Genomic DNA, 27075 nt, shown 5'->3' with positions numbered 1-27075 from the left:
AGAAAGAATATGAAGAACAGCGACTGCCAGTAAACTTGGTCTGGGTTTGAAGAACAGAGACTGCCAGTAAACTTGCTCTATCACCCTTTAGGCTGAATTAAACATCTGAGTGTTTATCTGATGCTTATACTTGGCAACCCCATTAAAAATTTTTATTGATATGCAAACTCAAGTTTAATACATCCTGTGTGTTGGGTCTAATACCCACATGACGGGAAGTAATGTGATTATTGTAAAATATGTTTTGAGATTTTAAGGCTGATAATCTTGACAGAAGTAAGGAATCCCAGATATACATATCCAGCATATACATATACATGTATACATATTTGTATACATATACATAAGAAATGTAAGAAAAATATATTCAGAATTGTATATGCATATGTAGTTGGTGTTTCTCCTCTCCTGACTAATAAAATATATCTTGATTATATATTCTGAACATTTGGTCAGAATTTGAAATTTAAAATAACAACAACCAAGCAACTCTCCCAGCCAACACAACTTTGAAAGATACATGTAATGTTTTGTTTAATTTCTTAAATGATTAGAATTCAATGTGAGAAACATAATTCTAATTATTTTCAATGAGTCTTTGAAAGTTTAAAAGAAATCTTTTTATTGCCATAGACATGAGAAACTTACTTGAAAAAGAAAGAGAAAAAAAAGGATCTATGTAATTGGTTAATATTCTCCAAAGGATTTGAGATAAAATACCATTTACCACAGTTATTGTAGAAGAAAGAAAACTTTCATAATGACATAAGAATTTGTTTTCAAGCATGTGTATAGGCAAATTGTTTTCCTTAATATACAAATTGTTATGTTTCTTTGCTATGTTATTGAACTGAAACAAGTAACACAATTAGTCGGTTTATTTACCTCTAAGGCAGCTAACTAGTATCTGTTTAATAAAGTATGCATTTGATGCTGCAGCTCCAACTCCAAATTATCAAATCTTTCTCCATACCTCCCACAAAGCTTTCAGAAGTAATTGATGAATTACTTAAAAGAACAGTGCAACCTTGGACTCTCCAAGCAGCTGCCTGCAATATGAAAATTTATATAAGGAGTGGAATTAATGGCCAGGTTGGAGAAGTAGCCTATATCATTATTCATGCCAGAGATTTAAATAGCCTTGACATGCTTCAACAGGTCACAGTATTGTCTCAAAATCTAGACAAAGAAAAGGACATTTACAGAGTCACACAGATATATGGTTCTGGTGAATCAGCTGAAGAACTAGCAGAATTATGGAAGCTTGTTGTAGTATAATTTCATGTCTGTCCATCACAAGAAGGAACTGAACAGAAGTGTTATTTATCAGCTAAACAAGTATATGGCTTTCAGTAATAGTTGTGAAGAAAATATCTCTTGGTAACAATGCATTTCTTACCTTTTGAGAATTTCATATGACTTCCTTATTTTATTTTTCAAGTAATTGGATAAAGCTTCAGATAAACACAAATACTAGAAATGAAGCAGACAACACAAAGCAAACCCACAGTTTGAAACCACAAGACTTCATCTTTCAGGAACAAAATAAACATGGTAGTAACTTTTAAGCTTAAATATAAACCAAGAAGTTGCATTTAAGTTGGAACCTAATACAAAACCACTTTAATTCTTAACAACACATACATTTTTATTCAAACTGATTTTGTATCCATTCATATAGTCAGATTTGAGGAAAAGAGCTAATAAATAAAGCATATGATTCTATTTAATAATCTTCAGTGTTAGTTTTTCCTACATTAAGAGACAAACAAAAATTTCTTAAGAGAGTTTGATGGAGAAACTATATGCCTGATGCATACATAACTCAACAGAATTCTACTATTATTTATAGGGAATATTTACTTATAAATAATTTTGTGTCTCATCTTGAAGATTTGTCTTTTTATTTATATGTCATAGCAGCAATATGTATGGGAAGTATATTCCATATGTCCTGGTACATAAGGAATATAGCTAATATAGTATTTCTGTTTTTATATTTATTTATTTTTATCTATTTTATTTTTATTTAGGTCATATATAAATATTTTTATAAATATTTTTATATTTATAAATATTTTTATATAAATATTTTATATTTTAATTTATTTTTATAAATATTTTTATTTAGGCCATAAAACATTAATCTAATTGGAGCTACTGCAACTTTCACATAGTCAAAGTGTAAGATCACTGTGCTATGGAAAACACAATATTAGTATGCTCACATATATATAAATTTTGTGTGTGTGTGTTATGGGTATGATGCAGACTTTACAGTTTAATCACTTTCAGGTTAACACAAATGTGAAAATCTGTTTTTGCAGACTATATGGAGAAAGAGAAGGAGAATGTGGGAAAGGAGGGCAATACATTTATTGTACAAAATACATTTATTGTACCTGTCTAATTTTTTGTACCATATTTATGCAGCTGGAAATGTACCTGCTGTTTTAGTAGCAAACATCAGTGAGTATATGAGACATCTCATCAGCTGATGAGACGTTTCCTGACTATTTCAGGTGTCTTTTAGTCGTTTTTGTTATTAGGAAAATGTATGACCAAAAAACTGCTTGGCCATATTACAAAGCAACTTTACATTCTAATCTTTTTTTTTTTTTTTTTTTTTTTTTTTGTGAAAATATACATATAGTCATGCATTATTACTTAACTGAAAAACATGGAAAATGTATCTCCTAGTGTACCATTAGTAGAAAACAATATTCTTTCATCAATCACATAAACCAGGAACTAGACATATTTGATACCTATTGGTACATCTCTGTTCCATTTGGTTTTACATAAAGTCTGACCAACACAGTTAGATGTCTTTTAAATGAGGTTCATTATCCTTTCCTGTTGGGAGGTTTAATACACAGAGATACTGTAAATATGAATTATTGAACTACATATGAAAAACAAATAAGGCTCAATTTGCATGTCTGTGGGTTTTTACATAGTGAATAACATCAGTGCCTAATTGAATAGAGTAGCAATAATAAACATTATGCTGGGGGAGTACTTAAAATAAAGACCTGAAGCACAAAGAAGTGGAAGTGCACTTTAATGGAGAAAGTGTAATATGGGAAAACAAACAAACAAACAAATAAAAACACACCCACAAAAAAAAAAAAAAAAAAAAAAAAAGATTGTAAAATTAAAAGAATATGAATTACATAAAATATAAAAGAAAATAAAGAGGCACACAATATACACAAAACCTAAAATAATCCTCACATTGTTACAAACTTCTTGGATTTAAAATTTATCTAGAAAAGGTACAAATGAGTATTGCATCCGCAATTTCCATCCCCTGTTCCTATAATTAACTTCCTAGATTCTTGAGGCAAACTAAATACTGCTAAGTTCCATCAAAAAGTGTCTTATGATTCAGACAGATGTTCTTGTTTTCCAGGCACATTGGTGCCAATACTCAGTGTAACTTTGCTCATAGGAGTAATGGAAAAAATAGAGTATAGCTGCAGCATTAATGTGCTGACAAATTGTCCATCTATGCCAGAACTTTGCTTCAGAGAACAAAGACTGTCAGATTTTATTTATTTTTTTTTTTTCCCCATAGTGCTCATCATAGATATCCCAAATATGTCTGAGTCACTCAAGGGTATAAAAGGGATAAAATAAGTAACAGACTGCTTTGCATTATAGCTAATTTCCCAGAGATGCAAAGCATGTCTAAAACCAGGCTGTATATGTACATTTATAATTACAAACGTCAACAGCCTAAAGGTATTGGATTGCAAACAAATTGGGGATCACTTACTTCCCTCAGCAACCATAATAAAGGAATAAAAAACTATTTATTGCTTTTGTCACACACAATAAATAAATGTGAAAAGGTGCTTTTTCCAGAAGTAAAAAATGCTTTTTATAGCTTTACTTTGTAGGAGGTAGGAAACAATAAAAATAATAATAATAATAAAAAAATCCTTTTGTAGGATATAGGAGATAATAATAAAAGATTTCCACTGATGAATTGCAATTAGTATTTCAAAGACTTAGGATCATCAGGATGATCTGCATTTTCTATTAACTTTTAACCATACAGAATGGCTTAAATCTTAGGAATCCTAGTATTCACATGAGGTGAAAAAAAAGGGGGGACAGTTATGTAAGGGAGGATCAGAGTCAGCAGTTGCTTAGTATTCTGTTTTGATGGCAATTCTTTGAGTAGGACTTGAAATACAGAAAATGCCATTCAGACATAAGTAAGGACTTTTTCTACGTGAGGATGTTCAAACACTGGAACAGGTTCCCCATAAAAATTGCATAATTTCCATCCTTGGAGATATTTAGAAGTTGAATTCACATGACTGTCGGCAACCTGATCTAGTTGACCTTGCTTTGGGTCACTGGGAGTTGGACTAGATGATATCCAGAGGTGCCTTCCAGTCTCAGTGATGATTCTTCTAAAAACCACCTCCCCTGGGATACATAAATTATGGAATTATTCACCGTATCACTCATGAAAACGAAAATTCCTTAGAATTTGTTTTCTAGTGTGACAAAAGATGTAATTAGTAATATTTAATTTCTTTATTATTACATATATCTCAATTTCATATATTATGACATATATCTCAATTTCATGCTGAAGGCCTGATGTCCTAGGTGATGTCCTCCAAAGCATCACATCCTCCCATAGCCATTTAAGCTTCAGATTGTCATTCATGCAACAGATCTGGAATATCCTACAAGTACTAATTGTGCTGTTTTCTAAAGTATTCTCAGAGGTACTCTTAGCATGCCATACATTTTATCATAGATAAGTAATCTTGTACAAGCAATAGATAAGTTGTAGGTGCCAAGGAAACAGAAAATTTGCAGCAGCAGAGCTAGGTTTAATCTAAAAAAATTATAATACTCCTTCTCCAGGTCACATTTGTTCTGGCATCTTTTTTCATGCACAGAGACTATGCAAGCAGGATATACTCAGTTTAAGATTAAACATCTATTTTTATTTAAATAGACTAATACACTGGTAATAGAAATGTATGACTAGTGAGCTGCTAGGCTAAGCATTAATATTTTCACTGCCTTTCAGGAGACCCCTGCTTTTTCTGGACAGGCATTTAATGAGGCAAGGAACAGTCTTTCTGTTTCTTGGAACTGATTTGATAATCTATGCTGCTGAGCTGTTGCTTTCCACTTTACTGCTTTATTCTTAGGTCTTAATACCTTTTCACTTCAATATGTGTATATATATATATATATATATTTTTTTTTTTTTATTAGGTTCTTAGGGTCATTATCTGCATCTAAGCAAATCACCCCCATCTGTGCTTTCTGTACTTGTATCACTGTAGTCTATATACATTCAGAGTAATATTATCAGCAAACCTGATGACACACTTTTTTTTTTTTACTTAAAGGTTCATAAAATCATAGAATTATTTGTGTTGGAAGGGACCTGTATGTCTAGTCCAATTCCCTCTCTGCCGTAAGCAAGAACATCTCTCATCAGATGAGGCAACCAAAAGCCCTATCCAGCCTGGCCTTTACTTCCAGGTAAGGGGCATCCACAACTTCTTTGCATAACTTGAATCTCACCATTGTCATAGTGAAGAATTTCTTCCTTATCTAAACCTATTAATCTAAACCTACTAAATTCCTTGTGCTTAAAGCCATTACTCCTTGTCCTAACACCAAACTTAATGACAAAGAAGCCCTCCCCATCTTTCCTGTAGAAATAATTCTTTACTGTAAGAACTGCAAGGTTACTATAAGGTCAGTGTCTTCTCTAGAAGGATGTAGGCCTATTAGAGCAGACCCAAGGAAAGACATGAAGATGATCAGAGCGCTGGAGCATATCTCCTATAAAAACAGGTTAAGAGGAAAGAAAAGAGAAAAAAAAAAAAAAAAAAAAAAAAAAAAAAGGATATCTAGCATTTTGGAATATCAAAAAGGTATAAAAAAGGGTAAAGGGTAAAGTTTCTGAATGTCCTAATTACAAGAAGGCAGCATGCTACAATTAGAAATTCAAGGCATTTTAAGTAGCCACAGATTTTAAAGAATTATTCAATACTCAGTCACTGAATCTGACATCTTAGCTTGGGCCATCAAAAGCAGATCTTTGAAAGTTACTATTCATAGCTGAAAATGTAAGGCAAATAAATGAGGCAAATATAAAGAAAATTATTGCACTCATTTTTTTAAACAAGATTTAGGATCAGCTTACTTTTTTTTTTTAATTATTATAATTATTTATTTACATTACTTATGCTTTTCTTTCATATTCAAAAAATGTACAACTTTAAGCATATCATTGTGGCATGATGTTCTTTTCAGAAATGTCATGACATTTGTCCTCCAGGTTGATTCATACTTTCTTCCCTCATTAGCATTCTCTCTTGGTGACTCTTCTCATGATTCCTGTTCCAATTTATGATGCCTGGCCACAGTAACTTTTCAAACAGGTTAGGAAATGGAATTCCATGTGATTAAGAATTATCTCGGCATGCAGTTAAAGCTATGTAGTTTTGGACACGTGCCAAGATGTTCCTTTCTCATTTATATATATATATATTAAAAATTATGTTTTAACAAATAATATTCATTCATATTTGATTCTTCAATAGACATATGCACAATTATGCAGGAAGAGACGCTCAGTTAGAGATAGAATCATAGAATAATAGAATCATAGAATCATTAAGGTTGGAAAAGACCTCCAAGATCATCTGGTACAACCATCTCCCTACTACCAATGTTACTCACTAAACCATGTCCCTAAGCACCACATCCAACCTTTCCTTGAACACTCCCAGGGATGGCGACTCCACCACCTCCCTGGGCAACCCATTCCAATGCCTGACTATTCTTTCTGAAAAGAAATGTCTCCTAATTTCAAACCTAAACCTCCCCTGGCACAACTTGCAGCCATTTCCTCTAGTCCTATCACTAGTTATCTGAGAGAAGAAGCCAACCCCCAGCTCCCCACAACTTCCTTTCAGGTAGTTTTAGAGAGCAATATGGTTTCCCCTGAGCCTTCTTTTTTCCAGACTAAACAACCCCAGTTCCCTCAGCTGTTCCTCATAAGATTTGTGTTCCAGACCCTTCACCTTCATAGCCCTTCTCAGGACATGTTCCAAGGCCTCAATAGATTTCTTATACTGAGATGTCCAAAACTGAACACAGTACTTGAGATGTGGCCTCACCAGAGAAGAATACAAGGGGACAATCACCTCCCTGATGCTGCTGGCTACACTGTTTCTGATACAAGCCAGGATGGCATTGGCCTTCTTGGCCACCTGGGCATACTGCCAGCTCATGTTCAGGCAAGCACCAACCAACAACACCAGATCCTTTTCCTGTGCTTTTGAGCCACTGCCCCAAGCTGGTAGCGTTGCATGGGGTTGTTGTGGCCAAACTGCAGGACCTGGCACTTAGCCATGCTGAACCTCATCCCATTGGTTTCTGCACATGGATCCAACCTGTCCAGGTCCTTCTGCAGGGCCTTCCTACCCTCCGGCAGATTGACACTTCCCCCCAACTTGGTGTCATCTTCAAACTTACCGAGGGTGCATTCAATGCCCTTGTCCAAATCATCAGTGAAGATATTATAGAGGATGGTCCCCAACACCAACCCCTGGCGAACACCACTCATGACCAGTCACTAGCTGGATTTCATTCCATTCACCACTACTCTCTGGGCCCAGACATCCAGCCAGTTTTTAACCCAGAAAAGTGTGTACTTGTGCAAGCCATGGTAAGCCAGCTTCTCTTTCTAATAAAATGTGCAAAACTTCATTAAATGATGCAATGTTTTATTTTCTATAAAACATTTTTGAAGAATTATTATATAAACTCCTGTATTGCCAATTATACAAATATCATATTGATGAATTCTGAAGAAATCTTTAATAGAAGTAGGGTCACTAGATATGAGATTAGTTTTGATCATTTATGTAATTGATATAAATAGTCACTGGCCATAATCTGTAATAAAACATGATTTTCATTTTCCAGTAAATTGCATTTCTAATGTATAACACCCTTTCTGTCTTTGTCTCATCTCCGTGGCAACACTTCTTTTTGCAATTTATAAGCCTCTTTTTTTCAATATGGAAATATTTTTAAGTATTTAAAAATAAATCAGGCGAGAAATTAACAATACTAAAAGAAACAAAAAGCACTTCCAAATATATTAAAATATTCTGCTATGTGGAGTGTACTTTTTGCACAAATATTCCTTGTAGTAACACAGTAGGCTCTCCAATGATGATGATGATGAGCCAGTAGGCTCATCTATTGACTTCAAAGTAAAGATTCTCTTTGCTTCTTTGTTGTGTATTTACACTAATCCCCTTTATTTATCCCATAAACACATGTTTTTGTATACTTTTTAAATATTTTTTTGAAAAAGATGCTTTTTACAGTATTTCATATGTTTATTCTTATATCTTTCTATATGTATCTACCTTCAAATTTCTTTTAAATTAGCCTTACCGCTGTATTTTCCATCTATATTAGCTTCTCTTTTTTGAACTTGCACACAACTTTCTATACCACTATTTTAGTCTCTACTGACTAGCTAAAAGACCTAAATCTAAAAAGTAATTTTACATTTACAAAATAAAAGATAACAACAGACTATTAAAATAACTTGTATGCTGAAGGACACTGAAAAATACCATGTAAATAAAGCTTGTCTTCAGTGTTTTCAAAGAGGGACCAAGAAAATTCTTGATTCAAGTCAATAAAGCAGAATGGTGTCTGGGAAATGGACTTTAAGGTCAGTGGAATTACAACCTAGAGAGACAAGACCATATTTCAACCCCAAAGTTACCATGTTCTGCGGTAGCTGTTCTTCCTTCAGTGAGTTTGTTATGTGGATTCTGGATCTGACTTATACAGAGGCTGCTGTTGTAGAAATTTCTAACAATATATGTTTATATCTGCGTATATATTTGTCTTTTTCTTAAAAGTTATTAGAGGTGAACACCTGGGACCTACACAAAGTTTACATTGTGATAGTAACTTTCAAAAATGTGTAAACAGATATGATAGCTACAACAGCTAGCTTATCTGTAGAAGTATGGTGTCACAGATGGCTGACAAGATTTGTGTACTTTTCTTCTTGACATGCGTGTCAAACAATACTTAAGAGTGCATACAGAAATATGTTCAAGTATAGGTAGTAGACACAATAAAACCCATATGTTCATATGTGTTAAGGTATATAATATGGAAGAAGTACCTAATGTATTGGATGTAGTGCTAAGTGTTTAAGGAAACCCAACTATCTACATATATCTACCTGCATAAAAAAAATTACATAAATTACATTACATAAATCCCAAAATTACATATTTGCCTAATATATTTAATCAGATGGATTAAAGCTAGGATATATTTATCCCATTCAGCTTTGTAGTTTGATAAAATGAAAATTTGATTGCTAACTATCTAGCTCACATTCACTAACAACTTCCAACTATCACAGAACACCTGCACTTAAAAGTTTGAAACTTCCCATATAATATCCATCTGTATTACTTTGAATCAGGTTGATTAAATAATATTATTTTTATAGGATGCTGATTTAGAAGTCATCTGAGTCAGTACTGCATTATATATAACGTTCTGTCTCAATATTGCAGTTTTCTCGAGAGAGGAATAAAACTGACAGTGGGCAATATAATATTCAGGCCAAAAATTGAAGCCATTTGTAGAAACCCAAAGTTAAGAATTCCACCTAACTAAAAAGAACACTGCCTACTTGTCCAAATGTGCAAATCTGCAGTAAAACAATCAATTTTCTGATTAAGGTACTTAACTCTGAGTGGCACCAGTTTAAATCTACTTAGACTGGGAATAACACTGAATTTATATTGTATGCTTCTTGAACGACTGCATAATCAATTATGATATGCAGAGGGGAAATATCCCAGCACTTCCTCTTCACATAACTTCCACAGAACAAGGTTGAAAGAGGTAAGGACTTGAGGTAGGCATCTGTCAAAGCAATTTAATTAAAGTTATGTTCTTGTAACATCTCTTATGTTTGGTCATATTACTGAACTTAAGAAAGATGTAAGGAAGGAGAATGAAATATGTCCCATCTAGAGAACTTGAGTGCTATTTTAAGAAAAAATAAACTTTGTTTCCAAAAATTGAATAAGAATTATTATTATTAAGAAATAAAATCAGTTTAATATTTATCTTGTATCTATCGCTGTCCACTATAGAGGGAGAGAAATGTAATTTATTAGAAGCATAGTTAGGAAAGAGACTTACTCCTGTTAGTGAAAATTCCTTGTGGGAAAATGGTTCTATTCAATGACAACTGTAGTTATTCTTAATATTATTGCATTATAATTGAGCAGAACTTTTAGCAACATGTGCTATTGAAATTTCTATTAAGCAGTTATAATAAACAACTACGAAGAGAGAAACATCAGAATGTTTTCATATTCCAGGAATCCTACCAATGGAAGAGTGAAAACTGATCATAAATATGACAATATAACTGCGTGGGTGATTTTTTATTTTTATTTATTTTTATTTTTATTTATTTTTATTTTTAGTTATTTTTATTTTTATGTTAAGGATATGTGTCACACCCCGAACTAAAGTACATTTTCAAATAGTGCTAGAGATGTACAGGTTCAAGGGAGAATAAAAACTTCATAATTTATTTATAAAATGTCTACCTAAAGCTGTTGACTGAGTCATTCAAAATCTGTGAGAAAAAAAGAACATGAACTTTTTAGGTTCTTTCTATTCTTTTGGTTGGAAGAACAGTAGTTTTCTTCCTGTTCTTTTCATGACCTGATCACATCCCCAATGAAAACGTTCACTTCAGTGTTTGGGAAATGAAACCCTTTGTGAACATTTTTTTTTTCCCTGTCTCAATAAATGATGTTTTCTGTCAACATTTTCCCTATTTCCTTGTCTTCTTTCCTTTTTAATTTGCATCAGTCATTTTTTCCTGGCTGCTAGAAAACTGATTATTTCTACTGCATCAGAGCACTTAAACCAGTGCTATTCATTTCACAGAATCACAGAATCACAGAATTTTCTAGGATGGAAGAGACCTCAAGATCATCGAGTCCAACCTCTGACCTAATGCTAACAGTCCCCACTAAACCATATCACTAAGCTCTACATCTAAACATCTTTTAAAGACTTCCAGGGATGGTGACTCCACCACTTCCCTGGGCAGCCCATTCCAATGCCTCACAACCCTTTTAGTAAAGTTCTTCCTAACATCTAACCTAAAAATCCCCTGGTGCAACTTTAGCCCATTCCCCCTCGTCCTGTCACCAGGCACGTGGGAGAACAGACCAACCCCCACCTCGCTCCAGCCTCCTATAAGGTATCTGTAGAGAGCAATAAGGTTGCCCCTGAGCCTCCTCTTCTCCAGGCTGAATAAGCCCAGCTCCCTCAGCCCCTCCTCATAGGACTTGTTCCCCAGGCCCCTCACCAGCTTTGTTGCCCTTCTCTGGACTCGCTCAAGCACCTCGATGTCCTTCTTGTAGTGAGGGGCCCAAAACTGAACACAGTACTCGAGGTGCGGCCTCACCAGAGCCGAGTACAGGGGAACGATCACCAGCCCTGCTGGTCACACTGTTTCTGATACAAGCCAGGATGCCATTGGCCTTCTTGGCCACCTGAGCACACTGCTGCCTCATATTCAGCCGAATATCAACCATCACTCCCAGGTCCTTCTCTGCCTGGCAGCTCTCCAACCACTCATCCAATCACTCCCAGCCTGTAGCTCTGCTTGTGGTTATTGCGCCCCAGGTGCAGGACCCGGCACTTGGCCTTGTTGAACTTCATGCAGTTGACCTCAGCCCATCGGTGCAGCCTATCCAGATCCTCCTGCAGAGCTTTCCTACCCTCAAGCAGATTGACACACGCACCTAGCTTGGTGTCATCTGCAAACTTACTGAGGGTGCACTCAATGCCCTCATCCAGATCATCGATGAAGATATTAAAGAGGACCGGCCCCAGCACCGAGCCCTGGGGGACACCACTAGTGACTGGCCTCCAACTGGACTTGACTCCATTTACCACGACTCTTTGGGCCCAGCTATCCAGCCAGTTTCTAACCCAACGAAGCGTGCGCCAGTCCAAGTCAAGAGCAGTCAGTTTCTTGAGGAGAATGGTGTGGGAGACGGTGTCAAAAGCCTTGCTGAAGTCAAGGTAGACCACATCCACAGCCTTTCCCTCATCCACCCAGCGCATCACTTTGTCAAAGCCATTGATGGAGGCTAACTTTGGAGCTCTCAAAAGGTTTACTGGTTACTATGAATGTCCTCCCAGCAGTTCAAAGAATTCTCTCTTAAATCTCTCCTGAAAAAATACTTGTAAACCTCTGTCTCCAGTAACCACAGTATTGAGAACTTTTCAGCATAACCTATATCACTAAATCAAATCCTCTTCAAAACAACCAAAGTTGCTGTTCCCTAATTTCTTCCCCTGCTCTTGTTCTTGTTGTTGTTCTTCCTATTATTCTTGTTACTATTGTTGCTAGTTTCTATAAATACTCTACCAAAATTATTAATTGTATTTGACCTGAATTGACACATCATTTTTGGCTGTCACAAAACAATGTTTTGCAAAAATATGCCATTTTTGTAGCAGGAAAATAAATAATTAAATAAAATAAACAGAAATTGAACATCCTTTATTATAACACAGCATATTATAATACTACAATATTATAATTATATATTGTAATAAATGGCTCAGTCTTCAAAATTGAACTATAATCGAAGTTCACAATTTATTAAAGGAATAGAGGTAAGCAACCAACGCTGGGTGTGCCAGGAGTCTCTGCTCCACCAAGACGTACACCAGTTACATCAAGCAGCTGATTTTTATGTTCCTAGGCTAACACATATTCATTACTACTTCTAAAAAAACTGTGTTATTATAATTAGTTTCCGGAATCCAAACCCTCCTACTGGAGCATGCGTATCAGTCTCCGGTGGTGCCTCTGGGAGTCTCCCGTGCTGAAGGCTCATAGTCTTCCTCCCTCTTATCCTTCTCCTTTGTCCAACTTGGCTGGATGTCAGAGACTTGTGCAGCATCCCCTGCAAGCTTTGTCTTTTAGTTGTCCTTCAGCTCTCCCTGTCTTCTTGATCTCCTGGCCAGATATCAGAGACTTTCATAGTGTCCCATGCAATAGTCATAATAGTTAGCAGTTATTCTGAAACCCCCCAGATATCAGAGACTTCAAGGAAAAGCCTACAAATACATTTCCCTTCAAGCTCTCTATTGACACAAATTGCTAAAATATTCCTTTGCAAGATTCAAGAACTATCTACATTAACCACTCTGTTTTTCTTAGACTTGTGGTTATACAAGGGTATGTAAGACAGAAGGTCACATTCATCAAATTCAATTAGAAAATTAATAATTACCTGTTTTTTTTTTTTTTTTTTTTTTTTTTAATATTATATTTATTAGTATGTAGGGTTTGTTTCTTTGTTATATTAATCATTTTATTTGAAAATCCTTCTGCAAAGAAAAAAATACTACTACTGTTGTGTTTTGTTCTTTTCTGTTTCATTTTGTTTTGTTAGGGTGTTGGTAATCTAACAGTGGTGCTTCCAAAATTCTAATATTATATCCTGTTTCATAAAAATAAAATTGAAACTGAAATAGATATTTTTTGTGACCCCACATTGATTTGGGACAGGACTGTTGGTTAGCCATCTTTTACTAAGGGTGCTAAAAGGACTATTATTTTTTCCTGTTTCTCTGTGAGATAGTTTACTTCTGAAACACTGTAAAGCTCATTTAATCATTTGCAAAATGTGTTCAGAACTCTTTTTTTAACAGCATTTTATATTGTATTGTTCAGTGGGCAAGGCAGTAGAAAAAAATAATGCCCAATATTTTCACCTGAAAAACCTTTGAACTATGGCTTCATAAAATTTTAAGCTTCTTTAACTGTTGCTCCACTGAGATATTCATAAAATTAGAAGAATACATTCCGGAGACTCTGATAAAGCTGCACCATCTTGACAGTTACTGGAGGTCTTCCAAAGCAATCCATAACATAGGGTCTCCAACCATAGTCTCCATAGTTTTGCCATAGTCTCCAACCTATGGCAAAAGAAGTTACTTCCCTGAAACCTCTCAATAAATCATCTCACTGTATATGAATATGTGCTCTCTTCTTACATTTACTATATTAAGGTCTTTTGCTTTGTCATACTCTGCTGTTCTCCACTTGAAGAAGATCTTAGCACAAAATAAATAAATAAATAAATAAAAATAAAATAAAATAAAATAAAATAAAATAAAATAAAATAAAATAAAATAAAATAAAATAAAATAAAATAAAATAAAATAAAATAAAATAAAGTCATTTATATAAGTAATATTAAGTAAGAAATATATTTGCTGAACCCTGAACCCTGAAAGAAGTAGTATGAAATATATTATGAATGGAGCTACTGTGTGCGTTTGCATGTGTATGTGTGTGTGTAACTGTTTAGAGACGAAACAACAGAAGCTGAGAAAAGGAAGCATTCTACTTCTGTGAATATGAAGCCATCATTGTGCTATAAGCTGATGCAAAGCCTTGTTATAGATAAAGGAGTAAACACTGTAGCTTCCAAATGATTAAACAAATAAGGCCACTTCTCTCAAAGCTCTTAAATAAAATGTTGTCACATAAGTAGTAAAGAAAATGAAGCAGGAATTTGCTTAGAAATTATTGTTGCATTATCAGTGGGATATAGCTGTCTTTATGGCTCAACATGATCCAGCAGCAAATTTTGCTTCCTGTGCATGCCTTGTAAACTTGTCTTCAAAGGAAAACTGAGATGCAAGTGAAGAAATTTCTTATCAGCTGTCATAAATTCCCATTCTGCAAACTGCATAAGTTCTCAAACAAAGTTGCACAGATTGGTCCCAAAGTTAAGAGAAAATCAAATGAGTTGTGTTGAGGAGTAGAGTTTATCTGTTTCAGATAAAAGAGACTAACAAGCATAATGGAAGTTCAGGGTAGGCAGCAAAGAACAAGAAGTGTAGGAAGTAATGTAGAAGCTGAAAGATAGTAAACCCAATAAACCATTTCTAAGCCTTGCTGTATTAACCTCTAGTTTTGTACAATATAGCAAGTCACGTGGTTGATGGTTGCTTAAAACAGTGTAAATATGAATAAATTATACTTTTTTTTTTTTTTTTTAAATTCGGTTTGTTTTAATATCAGACTTTAATTTTCCTTCTATTTTCTTCCCCTCCCCCCTTTCTAAGAATTGGTCAAATCTTCCTCACAGTATTAATGTTAGACATTAGTATGGGGTGGAATTTAACATCATAAAGCTGATTTTCTGAATATTGAGCTAAATTCTAGAAACATTTGAGATGTTCTATCTTTCTCTGAGCATTTCAAGACCATATAATAGCATCATATCTTTGAAGCACATAGTTGCATTCCTAGGACTATCTGAAGGCGGTCATTGTCAGTCTTCTGGGCAAACAACAGATAAATTAAACTGTAGGCTAAATAGGCATTGAATTAAATAGATGCAGGTTACATAACATAGTTTATCAGGTCACCATTAGACCTAAAACAACCGTTAGACCTAAAACAATTGTCCAAACTGTTTCTAAAGCCAACTCTGCTTGCATGCCTCACATTAACTTTAGAAAGAATCAGGAGTTAGTTCTCTTACTAAATAAGTTTTTTGTTTTGTTTTGTTTTGTTTTGTTTGTTTTTTATCTAATAATTTGTGTCAAATTACACAATCTTTCAATCTTATTGAAAATTCATTATTTTGTAATGCATGAGATGAAATTCTAAAATGCCAGTTTCTACTTGACCTTATAACACAAGTCTTGGGGAACTTCTGTTTAAAATTATCTTATGTACAATACAAACAGTAACTTTGAAAAAAATGTTAAGCAAGTTAGCAACAATATTTTTGGGTAACATTTGCAGGAGCTTAGTAGCCCATATTTCTGTTTTGATTACAGATGTAGTTGTTACCTATTTTACTTTGGTTATATCAATTTGTAATCAAATGACAATACCAGTAAATACTAGTTAGCAGTCAGAACTACCCAACTCATATCATTAAGAATTTTATTATTTTTTAAAATCATTGTGTTATACTCATACTTGACATCTGTCAACATAGCATTATTGGGTTCAGTGCTCAACTAAATACTGAGTGCAAACAGTGTGCAAATAAAGTTTGACCAGTAAAGCTTAAACTGGAGTGCAAACCTACATGTTTTTCTGTTAAACTTGTTAGATTTTTTTCTGTTGTCTCAGACAACTGATTATTTTTGTTATGAAAATTTGTTATGAAATCCTTTTGTAGCCCTACAGACAGTTTTATTCTCTCTTAGAAAGGACACAGCTGTCATGTAGTCTTTCCCAAGTTTTCCAGACTTTATGTCATTTTAGGTTTGTCTTCTGAAATCTCTGCAGTTTGACTGTCTTTTTAGCACTTAAAATTTGATGTGTAAAATGAAAGCCATCACTCACTCTTCCTGAAAAGGTCAATCATAACCCAAACAAAGTAGTTACTATTTCTGGATTTGAGGTAATTTATTCTACTAAAAACAACTGATAAATATGACATTATTACAACTGAATTATGAATTGTAAAGGTAAAGAAAACACTCCTTTTGGTTTCTCCATATGGTATTACAAGTTAACTGGCAAGCTCTATGTAGGAACTATTTCACTGATGCATTTATTAATACATGTATCTAAACAGACAAACATTTAATATTAATCACACAATATATTTTTACACTTAAAATGTAACATTAAATTTCAGTGAGAAAATTTTAAATGAAAGTCAGTGTCATTAGCTGCATGTAAGTCAACTGAGAATCATAAAAAAAAAAAAAAAAAAAAAACCATAAAATTGTATTTTCTCTTTAGATGCAGATATTGATATAAAATCACATAATAGTCATGTTTCAATGGTAGTGCTTTTAAACTGGGAACAGATTTAAATATATGGCTATGATTAAAATCATAAATCTCATGCTTCATATTTCCTGTAGACCATTTCTCAGCATTAAAACTTTATTAGTACTTCTGCCATGAAATGACTATCTGTCCTTCTATCTTTGCTTAAATGAACGGAAACTGATATATCATCAAAATGGATATCTATATATCAACATTTGACATTCTAATGGGAGTGCTTCCACATGTATAAATGTCTTGTAGTTATATGCTGAGTTAGAGAAAAAAAAATCCATCTGGAGATAAACAGTTCACATGGGTATCTGTACATTGGATAAAAGTAAAACTACATGTATAAAAGTAATTTTAAAATAAAATATTTAATTCAGATGTTTGCAAACTGTCTTACTGCTTGCCATGAGTGAATATCAAGTGGCTCAGCATATCAAATAAATATCAAATGGCTAATCTGGAAAGAGACTGTATTTTTAGTTTCTTGGTCAAATGCACAATTGATAAAGCTGTTTACAATTTGAGAATTGGATAAAACATAATTATTTAAAATAGCATCATATAAAAAGGTAGTGATGATGGGTAAAAAAAACAAACCCACATACCTAAATGACTGGAACAACATTCTGGAGCATTTTTATTATTATTGTTGTTATTGTTGTTGTTGTTATTGTTGTTGTTGTTGTTGTTGTTGTTGTTATTATTATTATTATTATTATTATTATTATTATTATTATTATTATTATTATTATATTTAATGCCTCAATACAGTATATACCTATATAGAAACTTAGATGAGAAAAAGTAAAGCAACAGAACTCTGGAAAGAGTATTGAAATGTATTTCAGATTTTTTTAATTTCTTTCTTTCTTTTAACTATTTTTTGTTTGTTTGTTTGTTTACAGGAATACTACTGTAATAATTATTTACCATAATATTGTAAATAAATTGAGCACAAACTTATCTCACACAAATCGTCTTTACAGTGAATGAAATAATTGTACCTAAGCTAATCAGCATTTGTTTATTCTTTAATGAGCGATGAGAGGTGAAAATCAAATAAACTACAGACATGCATACAAAAACACAAATCCTTTTTCAAAAACAAACAAACAAATAACCAAACAGAAAACAAAAACAAAAAAACACTTTCTGGTCTATTTATAGGCATTAGTGTAGATGAGACACTTTTTTGTTTCTGGTGTATTTGTTGCAGAGATAGAGTGCAGTCAGAGCTGAAAGAACATGACTTAGATGTGTTTTAAGACTTTACATTTGGGTATAGTTTTAATTGGATTAGTATAGACAAACCCAAATATTTTTCTCAGCGTGCAGTGTGATCAGTCCAAATTTTCAGTAATTTTCAATGATTTTATGGAGAAGATATTTCACAAACATTTTGCTTTTAAATTCCATGAATATTTGTGTCACAACATTTCATACTGATGCATATATGCGTATGTATGTATTTACACATGTATTTAGTTTCTAAGGCAGGAATAAAATTTATAGCAATCCAATACAGCTTTCATATTTACAAATATTGTGAATTATACATTTGATAAAATATATTGGTTTTATAGTAGATAAATATTTTGTTGGACATTTACTTTTACATAGGTCTCCATATTTTATTTGGAAGTGCAAATAACACTTTTTGCCATGTATTAATATTAGGTTAGGAAAAGGTTTCACATTAGAGAATATAATTTCACTTTTGTGGTTTCAACTTTCATACGTTAAATTCTTCCCCAATCTATTTTAATTGTCAAATAAGATGAGATGAATAATGATGGTTAACTAGTAAAGAAGCACACTTCACTTTCCTTACGCTGTTATCAATGCTACTATCAGCTCTCTGCACATGAAAACCATTGTTGCAACTGTCATAGGATTAAATTAAATTTATCTGGCAACATCTGGTTCCTTAGTAGAAAATATGAACAATTTCACCAGCGTTCCCTTCTTTTTTTCTAATTATGATGTAATAGAAGACATCAACATTCTGTGGACTTGGTGATTAACCTAGGGCAACTGAGAAATAGGCCTAGTGAGATGAGCAGGGCACACGAGTAAGCTCAATCAATTATCATTTTTTCTCAAGGTTCTTAAATACAACAGTGACCTTGTGATGGGAAACAGTAAGTTACACTTGAACTCATTTAGGAGGTCAGACTTTTCACAATACATTACAGGCACTTAACAATTATTTTTAAGTTAAGTTAAATGAAATATAAGTATTATATATAAACATACATAAACATATATATACTATATAGATATATACATAAACACGCACACATATACACACATATATATACACATGTATACATATATACATTTTGTAAGCCTTTATTTTGCTAATACAAGTGTATGTCCTCAGTTTGTTCACTTTCTCTTTTCATCAGTTAGTTATGCAGTTTTACCTCCTTTGTTTGAGTGGTACTCTGACTAAGTGTAAGCTTGCAGGTGTTAAAATGATATGGAAGAAAGTAAGCCAGTAATAGGAAAGTAAAACCAAGCTAAAAATTGTCCAGTATTATTTCTAGCCTTCAGTCTCTGACTCTATGAGTGTGAACTAGATCTATTTTTAAAGTGCTTTTAAAGCACTTGTACCTTCTTCTGCTCTTGTGACTGTGGAACTTAGTTGAGATTGCAGAAGCATCCAGTTCCTCGCCTGAAAAGTTCATTCAAGCAGTTATCACTATAGAGAATTTGGACTAATGAACCTGGAGTTATTGTCACTGCATTGCATGGTGCCTACACTAAGCAATTCAGTGCAGTCAGACACGTATCCACACGGTCCTGTTTGGTATGATTTGTGTACACCTTACACTGTTAAATCAGTTAGAATGGGGAATCTGAATCTTAAAATAGTTTCCTGTACTACTTTAAAAGCATTATAAAAATCATTGATCAAAATCAAGATGAACAGTAAGCAAGCAGATTGAATCAAATCCTATTCATTTCAAAGGTGGAATATTTTCACAAGAGAAGTAAAATTGTTGTGATCTTCAGTGAATTATTGGTGTGAAAAAAACATTCACTCTTTTCATCCATGAACAGAGCTCTTTCTGCTACTTGACACTTGAGTGCAATCTTTTGCTCTAAGTATTGCAGGGGAATAAATGCCATACGATTTAGCAATTTTCTAGTGCCAGATGGTGCTGCAAGCAATTTTGTTAATTGAATTATTGAATTACAATTTCAAGTCTTTATTAGTACAGTGATTGAATTTGTCTTTTATTTATTTATATTAACTTGATTTATGTCTTTTTTTTTGTTTGTTTGTTTTCTATTGTTTTGTTTCCTATACTGAAATGTAGCCTACTCTGGAACCAAAATGAACTTCTCAGTATTTAGTGGCAATAATGAACATATTCATGGTTAAAGATTTTTTTTAAAAATGATTCTTTATACTAACAATATTTTTTTTATAACAAAACAATCCTTTTGTATTAACAATATAATATTACTATTTTCTGACAGATTCAGAAAGGGCCTTAGTTACCTGCAAATGAGTAGGTTGAACTATTACAATAATATTCTAAATATTCCTCCTGGCAAAGAACCTAAAATCTGTAAAAATTCAAAATTTAAAAATACAATTCAATAAATCAGCCAGCTGAGCACTTGCTTAAATTTATCCAACAGTAATATATTAAGAATAGATACAGATTTTTAAATTCTGTCTTCTTCAAGATTTTAAAGAATACTTAAGTCCAGGCTACTTTTCCATCTCAGTCTCTTGCCCTATGTATTTTATTTTATTTTTTTTAATCTATGAATAAAATTTAAAAAGGTCAAATCTAGGTCCACCTCTTCTTCTGTATTTGTTTTAAACTTAGGATTACTCCTAAAACAGATTTGAACAGTCAGTTCAAATCTCATTGAATCCAGTGAGAAATTCCTTTTCATTATTAGTTATCACAACCAACTAATTAAGCCACCTCAGAAATCTAAGCATACTACAGATATTAAAAGTCCTTAAAAACAACATATATCCTTAAAGCCTCTTGACTACAATTATGTTTGATAATTCCAAGGGTGTAAAAAGGTTATTTAAGATACATGCTTATTAGCTTGCAAAAAAAAAAAAAAAAAATAAAAATAAAAATAGCTTGAGAAAGGCTATTGGATCTCGTGCTTTATAAACAACATCGAACAAGGCCTTCTGAGTCTTTTTTTTTTTTTTTTTTTCTTCCCTGATGATACTGGGGAATGGAATTTCTGAAGAAATGTTTGAAATTGTATTATAAAAAATGAAGCTTTTGTTGTGTTTTTTTTTTTTTTAATTTTTTTCTTCCTGACAAAAACAATTATCTGCCTTGTAATATCATAACACTTTCACTGATTTATGACACAAATCTAAATTGCAATTTAATTTCAACTGAAATATTTCACTTTGGAATTCCAGTTTTTTATCTACTCATCAAAAGAGGATACCAACATTCTTGATTGTCCTTATTGCCAAATAACATTTGCTGAATAAAAAAGGGCCTAATAACTGTTTGAAAGAATTCATGCAAATGTATGTGTGATTTTTTTTTTTTTATATATAGAAAATACGCTTCTGGAGTTTTCCAGCTATTATAATGTAAATTCTTTGGTGGGTTGGCTTAGAATCACAGAATCACAGAATTGTCTAGGTTGGAAGAGACCTCCAAGATCACCTTGTCCAACCTCTGACCTAACACTAACAAGTCCTCCACTAAACTATATCACTAAGCTCTACATCTAAATGTCTTTTAAAGACTTCCAGGAATGGTGACTCAACCCTGGGCAGCCTGTTGCAATGTCTAACAACCCTTTCGGTAAAGAAGTTCTTTCTAACATCCAACCTAAAACTCCCCTGGCGCAACTTAAGCCCATTCCCCCTCGTCCTGTCACCAGGCACGTGGGAGAACAGACCAACCCCCACCTCGCTACAGCCTCCTTTAAGGTACCTGTAGAGAGCGATAAGGTACCTTATCCTGAGCCTCCTCTTCTCTAGGCTGAATAAGCCCAGCTCCCTCAGCCGCTCTTCATAGGACTTGTTCTCCAGGCCCTTCACCAGCTTCATTGCCCTTCTCTGGACTCATTCGAGCACCTCCATGTCCTTCTTGTAGTGAGGGGCCCAAAACTGAACACAGTATTCGAGGTGTGGCTTTACCAGAGGAGAGGACAGGGGGACAAGCACTTCCCTAGACCTGCTGGCCACACTGTTTCTTATACAAGCCAGGATGCTGTTGGCCTTCTTGGCCACCTGAGCACACTGCTGACTCATATTCAGCCGACTATCAACCATCATTCCCAGGTCCTTCTCTGCCTTGCAGCTTTCCAACCACTCATCTTCCAGCCTGTAGCTCTGCTTGGGGTTGTCGGGCCCCAGATGCAGGACCCAGCATTTGGCCTTGTTGAACTTCACACAGTTGACCTCAGCCCATTGGTGCAGCCCATCCAGATCCTCCTGCAGAGCCTTCCCGCCCTCGAGCAGATTGACACACGCGCATAGCTTGGTGTCATCTGCAAACTTACTGAGGATGCACTTGATCTCCTCGTCCAGATCATCGATGAAGATATTAAAGAGGACCGGCCCCAGCACCGAGCCCTGGGGGACGCCACTAGTGACCGGCCTCCAACTGGATTTGACTCAATTCAACACAACTCTTTGGGTCCTGCTATCCAGACAGTTTCTAACCCAATGAAACGTACGCCAGTCCAAGCCACGAGCAGCCAGTTTCTTGAGGAGAATGTTGTGGGAAACGGTATCAAAAGCCTTACTGAAGTCAAGGTAGACCACATCCACAGCCTTTTCCTCGTCCACCCAGCGCGTCACTTTGTCATAGAAGGAGATCAGGTTCGTCAAGCAGGATCTGCCTTTCATAAACCCATGCTGACTGGGCCTGATCGCCTGCTTGCCCTGCAAGTGCCGCATGATGACACTCAAGATAATCTGCTCTATGTGTTTCCCTGGCACTGAGGTCAAATTGACAGGCCTATAGTTCTCTGGGTCTGCCCTCCGGCCCTTCTTGTAGATGGGCGTCACATTTGCTAGCCGCAAGTCAACTGGGACCTCCCCCAGTAGCCAGGACTGCTGATAAATGATGGAAAGTGGCTTGGCCATCTCCTCTGCCAGTTCTTTCAGTATCCTCAGGTGGATCCCATCTGGCCCCATCGACTTGCACACATCCAAATCCCGTAGCAGGTCACCAACCATTTCCTCATGGATAGTGAGGGCCACATTCTGCTCCCCATCCCCTTCCTCCAGCTCAGGGTACTGGGTATCCAAAGAACAACCGGTATTGCCGCTAAAGACTGAGGCAGAGAAGGCAATCAGCACCTCAGCCTTTTCCTCATCTTTTGTAACTAGGTTTCCCCCCGCATCCAGTAAAGGATGGACTCCTCAGTCCTCTGTTTTGCGTTGATGTATTTGTAAAAAGATTTTTTGTTGTCTTTAACAGCAGTAGCCAGATCGAGCTCCAGATGAAACAATTAGGATAAAATTCCAAAATAAAATCAAAAAATAATTAATGTGATAAACATAATTTAACTATACCCAAGAAGAGAATCTGGAAAAAAAAAAAAAGTAAAAAGAAAAAATATATATATTGTACACATCATTTCAGTTCAAATTTGTAAGATGGTTTGCATTCTTTAAGGTTTCAGTTTTCTGCTTTGTTAATATAAGCAACATAATAGAGGATGAATTATAATTATAGTCTGTTGTTTCAGCTTAAGTGAAGAATATGGCAAGAGGTTTTCCAAAAAAAAAGGCTTTGGGAAAAGAAAAATAAGTTTTGTTTTATCATTTCTTTTTAGCAACGCAACAAAAAAGTCTCAAGTAAATTAATGTGAGATTTTAGTTGGGAAAGACAGAGACTCAGTTTGTGGAAGAGCTCTTCTATTTATATATGATTTTCTGCTTTGTGATTATGAGTTTTTTCTCCTTTTTTTTTTTTCTTTTTTTTTGAAAAACCCTGCTGTTTTCTTCCCACATATGTTTTATGCCCCCCTAGGCTATAATATTAAACAACCTGACACACACTTGTTTCTACTCCCGTGATGGTGTTTTAAACAGAAATGGGTTTATTGGGTTTCCTCCAGGCTTTGGTAACATAACGTCATTGAGATTTTACCACATGCGGTATAATTAACATCTAAATTTGCTAAAGAACAAGTTGCAGGCCAAAAGTAGATTGTTTCTACTGAAAATAATAAGGCATTGTTTAAGATTTAATGAAAAAAATAACACCATGGTCGGCACAGCTCTTATTAAATGAACTTTGTTATTTATTGTGCTGAAGAAACTACTGTTTTAATAAAGCAGTGATCTTTTCAGGAATGGCACAAATCCCTCAAAAAAAAAAAAAGTTTTCTTTTCTTTTCCTTCTTTTCTTTTTTCTTTTCTTTTCTTTTCTTTTCTTTTCTTTTCTTTTCTTTTCTTTTCTTTTCTTTTCTTTTCTTTTCTTTTCTTTTCTTTTCTTTTCTTTTCTTTTCTTTTCTTTTCTTTTTTCTTTTTGTTTTCTGTAGTGAACCACCTTATTCAATACAATAAAATGAATGTGAGTTGAGTTCACCAAGAATTAAAAAGTTGAAATATACAGAAATATATTTAATGGAAGTTGGCAGTTTTTTGAACAAGAAAAGGATACTGTTTTCCATTCTCATGCCCTCCACCCCCTCTTTTAATCTACATAATCCAAAGAGAGTTCTGGAGTAAAAGAGGTATCCTCTAAGGAGTAATGTGCGACAGATATCATTTAGCCACACCATTTCCAAAAGAAGACAGTCAATTTAAAATCAGATTTGTATTCATTTTGATTCAGGGCTGGTAAAACTCCTTGGCTACCAATTCTTATCTGAAATGTTTATCATATCTGTTAGAACAGTCCTTATTCATACAACTGTCACTGTGTGATAAAACACTCCTTTTGTATAACTGATTTACTTCAGTACACGGATGGACTAGATTATGTACAAACATAGAAGTTTCTTTTTATTTTTTTTTTTATGATTTCCTCATCTCTGCTGAAGGTGTCCTCTAAAATACAACTGCAAGTAAACAGTGTTTTTAGAGCACCATGCACATGGATGTACACTTCAGCATTATCATTCTTGATTACTGTTCCCAAGCACTCTTGTAATTACACAAAAACAAAAATTATCTTTTTGTTTTATTATTGGAGCCCTGCTAACATATACTGGAAAAAAAAAAAAAAAAATCATCTCCATCTCAATGCCTGTGTCTGCTGAAATAAAAACACAGACAATAAAGATATGCATTGATTATTGGGCATAATAGAAGTTTCTCTAAGAGGAGTGTTAACTCCAGTGTTGGTCTCATGATTTGAGGGTTTTATTAACTTATTTTGTCTTTCACAAAAACAAAACAAAACAAAACAAAAATGCAAACAGCAACAACAAAACAATATTACTCCTTAAAAAAAAAAAAAAAAAAAGGATAACTGTTCATTATCCCAACAGCTGCTGCTTCTGCTACTGTCTTTAAAAATCGCTATCTACTGGTCTTCTATATATTTAATACAGATTTGTGTATTTTTAATGCAGCTACTATCTTCGAGGTTATGAATATTCGTATGCAGCACTTGAACCTCAAGGGTACTAATGCAGTTTACTACAGCTCAACATTCAACCTTGTTATAACTTCATCTATATATTGGATATATCTCTGACTGACAACCTACAGCACTAGATTAGTTGAATTCTGTTGTGATATTAAAGCTTCAGATGAAATCGCTATGCAATACTATCATGCAGTATGTGACCTCCTTCTCATGAGTATACCTGTTTCATTGGTAAAAAAGATTACTGTTAAGTATTAGAATAAGAGTAAGAGTAAGAGTAAGAGTAAGAGTAAGAGTAAGAGTAAGAGTAAGAGTAAGAGTAAGAGTAAGAGTAATAAAAGGCAGAGAAGATAAGCTGGAGTAGTGTTTGGTCAACAAGTTATGCAATGTTATGTAATAAGAAGGTGTCTTCAGTATATATAAAAAAATAGGATATTCTGAAAAGCATTATATGCATGAAAAAAAGAGCATGATGAAATAAGTAAGGTATGAGGAGTCAAATGTGATATAAATTTTATTGTTGTTCAAGGTAAGACAATAGCTGCATCTTGGAACATGTTTTAACATTAAGATTTTTTATTTTTTTTTAATTTTATTTTTTTAAGGTCACAGTTGGGCGTATTTCTATCTATTAAATTCTCCAAGGATAATGTAGTTGTCAAGGTAATATAGATATACATACATATATATATATATATATATATATTTCTTTTTTAAAGGTAAGAGGACCTGATTTCTTAACTAAGCTAGATTTTGAGTCAAAGTATTTTTTTAGTAAAATATCTTCATATTTTCCTTATTTGTGCTAGTTGAATTTTTATTCTGAGAGGATGTTGCTACAATATATTGAGACAGATGGAGACAATAAAACCTAACATTTATCCACTGGAAAAAAAAAATGTTGTTTTCAGTCTAGGATATTTTGTATTGGGAAAAGTTTTATTCCATTGTATTTTCTGAAACCTATGTAAATAATTACATTATATTCAATGTGACAGAACAGTTTTGGGGCATTTTATAATTAACTTTCTGATTATATTTAATGAATTCAAGATATTCTTTAAATCTAATTTTCCTAAATAAGTAGTTTTTGTATAAACTCATGGTTTCCAGTGCAAAACATAGGAAAACTTGAGCTTAAATATGATATATTACCAAACATTAACTGGAAAAAAATGAGGTATATTATAAGCAATAATTAAATTTCTAAGGATATGAAGTATTCAGATTGCTATAATTGTTCTGCTTTTTTTTTTTTTTTTTCTGCTTTTCAGTCTGTTAACATTATTAAGCTTTTCAGCAAAAGCTTTTAATACTAAAACCAAACACTGATGTTTCATTTGCATTTCTTACTAACAACCTGCAATATTATTTTCCTCTAAATCAGATGAAAACAATTCTTAGCAGTTTTTGCTACTTTTTTTTTTCTTATACCCCCCCAATCTAAAAATAAATAGGTTCATATTGTTAATATTAATATTGTTAATATTGTTGAATAACCACTTACCATTCCACATCAGCTTAACCATGATCAGTTTAGTTTTATCATCTGTGATAAATCCTTGGAAATGGATGAAGAAATCA

This window comes from Aythya marila (genome assembly GCF_965140915.1).
Source record: "Aythya marila genome assembly, chromosome: 1".
Lineage (NCBI taxonomy): Eukaryota > Metazoa > Chordata > Aves > Anseriformes > Anatidae > Aythya > Aythya marila.
The sequence above is the reverse complement of the archived record's forward strand: the minus strand, read 5'-3'. Positions refer to the sequence as shown.